This window comes from Tachyglossus aculeatus, chromosome 4, assembly GCF_015852505.1.
Source record: "Tachyglossus aculeatus isolate mTacAcu1 chromosome 4, mTacAcu1.pri, whole genome shotgun sequence".
Taxonomy (NCBI): domain Eukaryota; kingdom Metazoa; phylum Chordata; class Mammalia; order Monotremata; family Tachyglossidae; genus Tachyglossus; species Tachyglossus aculeatus.
The window spans coordinates 90,584,658-90,593,889 of NC_052069.1; the positions used below are offsets into that span (position 1 = coordinate 90,584,658).

Here is a 9,232-nt window from a genome sequence, read left to right on the forward strand (position 1 = left end):
ATTTTTTTTTAAGTTTCTGCCGCTTCCTGGGCCCTCACATCTGTTTATGAATAACCCCAACCCCTATGCTAAGCAAATCTATTTAACTCAATATAATTATAAATATGAGCTTTTATTATTCAAATGACTTCTTCTTATGCCAAGAAAACCACCTTGCAAAGCTTATTAAGAACCTCAGAATGAAAATCTTTGTTCTCAGAAATGACAGATGTCTAAAAGCCAAACAAAGCAAAATAATAATCAAGGAATCCTCTTTCCCCAAATGGCATATTCATACAAAAAATGGAAAATGAATGTTTGACCCCAAAACCATTGAGACTATTGAGATGCTTTACTGCTGCCTGTGCATTTAACTCCTTATCACAAATAAGATTCTACTTCTTTTTAAGAACAAGTTGACTTTGTTTGAATAACTTGCAGTTAGTGTCAGATAGTCATAATGAGGGGATTTGAACTGCTAACAAGTTTCAAATGTGACACCAGGGATCCTTTGTTTCATTATTCAAGTAAACGAAAATTTCAAGGATTCTCTGAAATCTCTTTGATTTCAGTTCCATTCTCAATAATCCTGGCTTTGCAATCTATAGTTTTCCATTAGCATTGTCTTGCCAAAATTTCAATCCAGGCTAATTTGCTTATTTGACTTAAAGGTTGAAGCATTGCTGCCTAAAAATTCATCTGGGTTTAGAAATATCTCAACTCTAATTTCTAGTGGCTTTGAAATAGGGTTGCAGGTGGAGATGGAGTGATGTAGAATGATCTCATCTCTCTGTAATGATAATAATGACAATAACAGTAGTATTTGCTAAGCACTTACTAGTGCCAAGCACTGTACTAAGTGCTGGGTTGGGATACAAGATAATAAAGTCACACACAGTCACAGACTCACAGTCTAAGAAGGAGGGAGAAGAGATAGTGAGTCCAGTATTGGGTAGGGATTGTCTCTATTTGTTGCCAGATTGTACTTTCCAAGTGCTTAGTACAGTGCTCTGCCCACAGTAAGTGCTCAATAAATATGATTGAATGAATAAATGGCTAGTCTCTATTTTACAGATGAGGAAACTGAAGCACTGAAAAGTGATATGACTTGTCCATGGTCTCACAGCAGGCAGGATTAGGCTGGCTTCTAATCTCAGCAATTCTCTGTTCTCGGTTTCTCAGTTTCCTCCTCAGTAAAATGGATGATACAATACTTGTTTTCTTCCCTCTTAGCCTATGAGAACATATGGAGCAGGGATTATGTCCAATCTTATCTTGTATCCACCTCAGTGCTTGGTACTTAGTAAGTCCTAAATAAACACCATCATTATCATTATGTCATTATTAGGATGGGTCCCGAGAATCCTACTTTCGAATTTCATTCAAATCATCCACTACAAAATGACTTCTTTCAAATGTGGTCTTCCTGACTTTGAGCATTTTGAGGCTGTGCAAATATGCCTGATTTCTTCCAACTCTGCGGTCAATTTTCACAGTTGTAGGAATGTGCTTGGAGGAGAGGAGGGAGAAGAGGTTGTGGAATTTTTCTCCCATTTTTTATTCTCTCAGCTTTGTTCCAGTAAACACTTTATTTATAGCTGACTGCACAAATTTATGTCTGCTTTAATGGCTCCACCACATTCTGGCACTAGATAGACCTCAGCAAAGCTAAAAGTTTGAAAATCGATTCTCTCTAAAGGATTGTGTGCTCTTGGGGTTACACTTTATGATCGCATCACATTGGAAAACAAATTTGGAACCTGACAAATAATAAATAATTATTTTCAGATGATAAAAATCACTGAATCAGCGATGGACCTGGCAGACATTTTAAACTAGAGGTAAGCACTTACTACAGGGCTCTTCACACAGTGAATGCTTAATAAATACCACTGAGTGATTGATTGATTAGCGATCCAGGCTAAATAGCTCATTTAGTCCAGATTTCATCTAGTCATGGGGCTATCTGCCCTATTCTTCAGCTTTGCACTGGAAAAAGAACCCATTCTACCTTCCTAAACCATCCCATGGCTTTCAATTGAAAAGCAAGATTCAGTGTCTCTTACTTCAATTTAAGCCCAATCCCTTTTTCTTATAGAGGAGATGGGGAAAATCTGGTTAGCATTTTCCACATATTTAGTATGGGTGAACAAGATAGAACAATAAGACTGATATATCTCTTTTATTACTCCATTCCATTTATCCTGATCTATCTGTACATATCTGTAATCTATCTGTAGCTACCTATAAATAAATGTTTGTGTAGGAATGGTCTCTCATACATGAAGACGTTGCTGACAGTGAAGAAGCATGACCTAGAGAAGCAGCGTGGCTCAGTGGAAAGAGCCTGGGCTTTGGAGTCAGAGGTCATGGGTTCAAATCCTGACCCTGCCAACTGTCAGCTGTGTGACTTTGGGCAAGTCACTTCACTTCTCTGGGCCTCAGTTACCTCATCTGTAAAATGGGGATTAAGATTGTGAGCCCCCCATGGGACAACCTGATCACCATGTAACCTCCCCAGTGCTTAGAACAGTGCTTTGCACATAGTAAGTGCTTAATAAATGCCAGTATTATTATTATTAGTGGAAAAAGCACGAACCTGGGAGTCAGAGGACCTGGTTTCTAATCCAAGCTCTGCCACTTGTCTGCTTTTTGACCTTGGGCAAATCACAGCTTCTCTGTGCCTTAGTTTCTTCATCCGTAAAATGGGGATTCAATACCTGTTCTTCCTCCTACTTAAACTGGGAGCCCCATGTCAGAAATGATTATCTTTTATCTACACCAGCACTTAGTTATTATTATTATTATTATCATAGTATTTGTTAAGCACATTCTATGTGCCAAGCACTGTTCTAAGCGCTGGGGGGGATACAGGGTAATCAGGTTGTCCCACGTGGGGCTCACAGCCTTAATCCCCATTTGACAGATGAGGTAACTGAGGCACAGAGAAGTGAGTTGACTTGCCCAGGGTCACATAGCAGTCAAGCAGTGGGGGAAGGATTAGAACCCACATCCTCTGATTCCCAAGCCTGGGCTCTTGCCATTAGGCCATGCTGCTTCTCTAGTTCAGTGCATGGCATGCAGTAAGCACTTAGCAAACACCACAGTTATTAGGCAAGTTCACATATGGGAGTGTGAGAAAATATCACATCTTGAAAATGATTTTCTCTCTGTAAAAGAGCACTGTCCTTCAGGCATAGCATTTTATAAACCACTTAACTTGTTTGGTGCTTCCTATCAGTTCCCCGGCAATGGTCGTGTTCTAATTTTCTTAGGTGATCAATCAGTCATATTTTTTGAGCACTTACTGTGTGCAGAGCACACTACCAAGTGCTTGGGAGAGTACAATATAACAAAGTTGGTAGACATGCAGAGTCTGTAGACGTTTTCTCCGCCCTCATGGCACTTATAGTCTAGAGGGGGAGATAGACCCACAGCTAAAGTTGTCTCCCTCATCGTCTTTCCTTTAGTCCATGGTAACTGTATTTTTAATTTCAATGCATGGTAGCTCTAACCCATTGTTTATAGCTCTAGCATCTCCCATCTCATTTATTTCAATTGCTTCCATAAAATGCATTGCTAAGTTTCTCCCTCCCATTTTCTCTAATCACTGTTTTAGGTGGTCATTATACTTGGATATTTAATCCCCATTAATTTTAACTGGCACACTATAGTTTACTTAAAATCATGATGTTAACTACTGTCAAACCCTATCCTTCCTTTTTGCTTGAAATGCTTCTTCACTTTTGAAAATAGAAACCTCAGACATTTCCCTAAGTGACTTTTGAAAATCTTCCTATTTTCTCTTGAGCCTTGAGTTTCTGTTTCGTTGCTTAGTATTTGTCTTGCAATCCCAGTTGTTCGTGTTAGCAGTTGCTCTTCTCATTTTCTCCTTTCTAATCATATATAAGTTTTGCCACTATTAGTTGCATAGGTTTAAATGGTTTAAATGAAGGATGCCGGGAAAGTGAGACTCTGAGCCCCATGTAGGACAGGTACTCTGAGGGACTTAATTTGTACACAGCCCACTGTTTAGAACAGTGCTTGACATATAGTAAGCGCTTAACAAATATAATAATAATAATCTTGTCGTGTCTTACCGTCGAGTTGTTTCCGACCCATAGCGACACCACAGACACATCTCTTCCAGAATGCCCTGCTTGCCATCTGCAATCATTCTGGTCGTATATCCCTAGAATTTTCTTGGTAAAAATCCAGAAGCGATTTACCATTGCCGCCTTCCGTGCAGTAAACTCGAGTCTTCACCCTTGACTCTTCCCCGGGCCACTGCTGCCCAGCACGGGTGAGTTTTGACTTGTAGTAGATTGCCTTCCACTCACTAGCCACTGCCCAACTAGGAATGGAATCGGTAGGCCTCTGCCTGACTCTCCCTCCCATAGTCGAGGCTGGTAGAGTACTGGAAACTCTCCAGGTGCAACCCTGAGAGGGGCAATAATAATAATACTAACAGTAATAATAATAATACTTCATAACAATAACGAAACCTATAGCTGTCCAACAATGGGAATCCATGTATGAGCCTCTGTGCTACTCTGATTGGCATTTGAAGACATCCACAAATACAGAATAGGTGTGCTCCTAAAATGTCTTTTCCTTGGTCATTTGAAAGCTTGGGAAAAGTCCTATTGTGGTCATAGTAGGGTTCAGTAGTACTAACTCCACTGCTTTCTATTTTCAGCAATTCTATGAATTGTGGACATACCCATTCTTAATTTAAATTCTAATCCATAGCTCTGTGCCACATTTCCAAATCCTTCTCAAGCACTCCATAGCATTTCCCATTGCCAAAAGAGCGAAATCTCCCTCATCCAAGGTAATGGGTGACAAATAGGGTGACCATAAATAAATCAAGTAAAACCAGAACCCACTGCCCCAAATGGTAGTGTCCTGGTGTCATAATGGATCACTCTCCACATCCTTAAATCCCTTCTAAAGAAAAGAGGAGAACATGGAGGATGTCTTAGGGTTTCTGAGAATTGTCATCACTTGTAATACCACAGTATAATAATAATAATAATGATAATAATGATGGTATTTGTTAAGTGCTTACTGTGTGCCAAGCACTGTTGTAAGCACTGGGGTAGATACAAGGCAATCAGGTTGTCCCCCATGGGGCTCACAGTCTTCATTCCCATTTTACAGAAGAGGTAACTGAGGCACAGATAATTAATAATAATAATAATAATAATAATAATAATAATAATAATAATAATGGTATTTGTTAAGCTCTTACTATGTGAGAAGCACTGTTCTAAGTGCTGGGGTAGATACAAGGCAATCAGGTTGCCCCACATGGGGCTCACAGTCTTCATCCCCACTTTACCGGTGAGGTCACTGAGGCACAGAGAAGTTAAGTGACTTGCCCAAAGTCACACAGCTGACAAGTGGCAGAGTCAGGATTAGAACCCATGACCTCGGACTTCCAAGCCCGGGCCCTTTCCGCTAAGCCATGCTGCTTCTCCAATATATGTTCAGTATACAGTATTCAGTATAGTATTCACAATCCCTGGTAAGTTCAGGTCTTTTTTCTACAACGTGAAATGACAATTGTCTGAAAAACTCACATTTGGATATTTGGGAGACTTTTCTTACCCCAAAGAAGCCCCCAGAAATGGTAAATTTTCAAACCTGCCCTAGGAAATCACTATTAGGATTCCCAAGGATGAATGGAATTCACCGATCAGCAAGAGATTCATCAACCCTCCCTTTCTCCAATAAAACCCTTTCTGGAGTGGTTAAACGGTAGCAAAAAACAACATCTGAATTTTACCTTCTGAAGTTTCATATCCTTGGTCCAAAATCTGGTGGAAGTGCTAGCTGTTAGTGAAAGAACCAGAGACAAGGAAGAGAGAAAAATGAGAAGGAACCAAGGACTTGAAAAATCAATTCCTGAGTCATCCAGAACTGATCTAAATGTGTGCTAGGGGAAAAGACACTGCATAGAACATTAGCTGTTTTTTGAGCACGAGTAGAGTTCTGCATCAATCAATCAATGGTATTTATTTAGCGCTTATTTTGTGCAGAGTACTGTACTAAGCCACCTCTCAGGGTTGCACCTGGAAAGTTTCCAGTACTCTACCAGTTTCAGCTATGGGAGGGAGAGTCAAGCAGAGGCATAGCCATTCCATTCCTAGCTTGGCCAGTGGCTAGTGAGTGGAAGGCAATCGGCTACAAGTCAAAACTCCCCTGGGCTGAGCAGTAGCAGCATGGGAGAGAGTAGAGGGTGGAGACTCAGGTTTACTGTGTGGAAGGAGGCAGTGGTAAACCAATTCCGTATTTTAACCAAAAAAAATTTTTGGATGCACTACCAGAACAATTGTAGATGGAGGTGGGGTGTACTGGGAGAGATGTGTCCATGACATCGCTATGGGTTGGACATGACTCGAAAGCATGAGACAACAATAACAACAACTGTACTAAACACTTGGGAAAGTACATTACAATAGAGGCCCTACTGAGAGCTTCAAGGCCCTACTGAGAGCTCACCTCCTCCAGGAGGCCTTCCCAGACTGAGCCCCCTCCTTCCTCTCCCCCTCCCCATCCCCCCGCCTTACCTCCTTCCCTTCCCCACAGCACCTGTATATATGTATATATGTTTGTACATATTTATTACTCTATTTATTTATTTTACTTGTACATATCTATTCTATTTATTTTATTTTGTTAATATGTTTTGTTTTGATCTCTGTCTCCCCCTTCTAGACTGTGAGCCCGCTGTTGGGTAGGGACCATCTCTAAATGTTGCCGACTTGTGCTTCCCAAGCACTTAGTACAGTGCTCTGCATACAGTAAGTGCTCAATAAATACGATTGATTGATTGATTGATAGAGTTGGTAGACACGATCCCTGACCACAAGGAATTTACAGTCTCCAGCGAGATGTGTCTGATGTGGTTATCAAAGCTCAGTGCTTCTTGGAATGTATGGAGAAAACCCAGTAGGAATTTTCCTTCTCCTTCAGATTCTTTTTGTAAAAAGGAAGACTCGCTGGACTAGAAACTGCATCTTCACACAGTCCTTATCCTGAGTCTTTGCCACAGGAAACAATTCTAACACAACAACACCTGGCAGGCAACATTTCGATCACTGGTTGATGACACTCCACGGAGAGGTCTCTACGTCCAGAACCTTATAACTTATGTGACACTAGTGACTCTAGTATTTATTGACCAGTTATGGTGTGCAGAGCACTGTACCAAGCACTTGGGAGAGTACAATACAACAGAGTTGGCAGACATGTTCCCTGCCTACAATGAGCTTACTGGCTAAAGGAGGAGATAGACATTAATATAAATAATTTATAATATATAATTTAAAGATATATACATAAGTGGTTGAGTATAGTATCGCATGGTTTACTTTCCTGCTTCTCAGTTCCAATGCTTTGACTGTGTGCTTTAGCCTAAAATGATTCAAATCCCAATTCCTTCTCTTCCATGGGTGCGACATTATACATCCCTCTACTCCATGCATTCAGGACACAACACAGATACCTCACAGCTGGGCTTGGGATTCAGAAACCACCTGAAAAATATTGAAATTCAACCTCTCCTTTCCAAAATCTAGGGTAGACTCCTTAAAGTGATTTTCAAAAGCCTGTAACTGAATTTACAAGTCCCTTTATGACCTCTAGTCGATGTTTTGAATGTGCATTTCCCGTTTTGTGGAAGAGTTCATTTTTGCAGTGCTTCTCCCTTCAATCTTATGAGTCTGTATATTTAAAGAAAGAACAATGTGAAAAAATCCTGGTATCACAAGAAAATCCCTGCTAAAAGCAATCATTGTGCTGACAGATGGCAGAATCAGTTGAAAATCGAGTACCATATTTACCAAGTCTAACCCACTTAGTAAACCCAAAAAGTGTTATCTAATTCTATCCCCTGTGTGTCTGTTTTGCAGTAAACAGATGCCTAATGAGGAAAGTGTCTGGTATGGTTTGGAGGGACCTGGGCAGATCCAGGTTCTGATGCATGGTTTGGTTTTGACAAATATCAAAGAGTATAAAATGGAGCTTATTGTAAATAAAGTCACTGGAGTAAAACAGCATTAAAATACTGCCAAAGCAACAACATTCCACAAAAAAGATTTATGTCACTTGTTTAAATTTGGTTGTCATTTCCTAGATTATTTGTTGCAACCGCTTGATGAGAGATCATAATAATGATAATAATAATAATAATAGTATTTGTTAAGTGCTTACTATGTGCCAAGCAATTTTCTAAGCACTGGGGTAGATACAAGGTAATCAGGTTGTCCCACATGGGGCTCACAGTCTCAATCCCCATTTTACAGATGAGGGAACTGAGGTACAGAGACTAATAATAATAATAATAATAATGGCATTTGTTAAGTGCTTACTATGTGCAAAGCACTGTTCTAAGCGCTGGAGGGATACAAGGTGATCAGATTGTCCCACGTGGGGCTCACAGTCTTAATCCCCGTTTTACAGATGAGGGAACTGAGGCTCAGAGAATTTAAGTGACTTGCCCAAGGTCACACAGCAGACATGTGGCAGAGCCAGGATTTGAACCCATGACCCCTGACTCCACAGCCCGTGCTTTTTCCACTGAGCCATGCTGCTTCTCTTAGGGCAAGTGTCCCCACCCGAGGCAAACCTGGCCTTTGTGAAGAACACAGTATAATCGGACATGTCACATTAATTAGCATGTACAAAGTAAAATGGCAATAGCATATCATGTAACTCCTTACCATCAAGTTTAAAGCACACAATCGGCTCAGCCTCTGACCTTACCTCACTGATGTACTATCATCCAGTATATACATTTCGATCATCTAACCTCAATCTACTCACTCGATCTCATTTCTCTCACCGACAGACCCTTGCCCACGTCTTCCCTCTGGCCTGGAAATTTTTCCCCCTTCAAGTGACAGACCATCACTCTTCCCATCTTCAGAGCATTATTAAAATCACATCTCCTCCAAGAGGCCTTCCCCAATTAAGTCCTCATTTTCCCTAATCCCTTTCCCATCTGCGTCGCCTACGCATTTGGATCTGTACCTTTTAGGCACTTGACATAAACCCCATCCTCAGCCCCACAACACTTATGTATATATCCCTAATTAATTTTGATGTCGGTCTTCCCCTCTCAAATGTATGCTCCTCATGGGCAGGGAATGTTTGTACCATCTCCGTAGCATTGTATTCTCCCAAGTGCTTAGTGTAGTGCTCTGCACACATTTAGCGCTCCACAAATCCCAATGATAGATTGATG

At 40.7% G+C, this 9,232-nt stretch overlaps 2 non-coding genes across 2 annotated transcripts; one reads left to right on the forward strand and one right to left on the reverse strand.

Moving 5' to 3' along the window:
• Window positions 1-4,292: 4,292 nt before the first annotated feature.
• LOC119927827 lies at window positions 4,293-4,429 on the reverse strand. Its single transcript, XR_005450796.1, has one exon. It is a non-coding gene; the product is annotated as a small nucleolar RNA SNORA7 (small nucleolar RNA).
• A 1,609-nt stretch (window positions 4,430-6,038) lies between these two features.
• Window positions 6,039-6,176, forward strand: LOC119927674. Its single transcript, XR_005450655.1, has one exon. It is a non-coding gene; the product is annotated as a small nucleolar RNA SNORA7 (small nucleolar RNA).
• The last annotated feature ends 3,056 nt before the right edge of the window (window positions 6,177-9,232 follow it).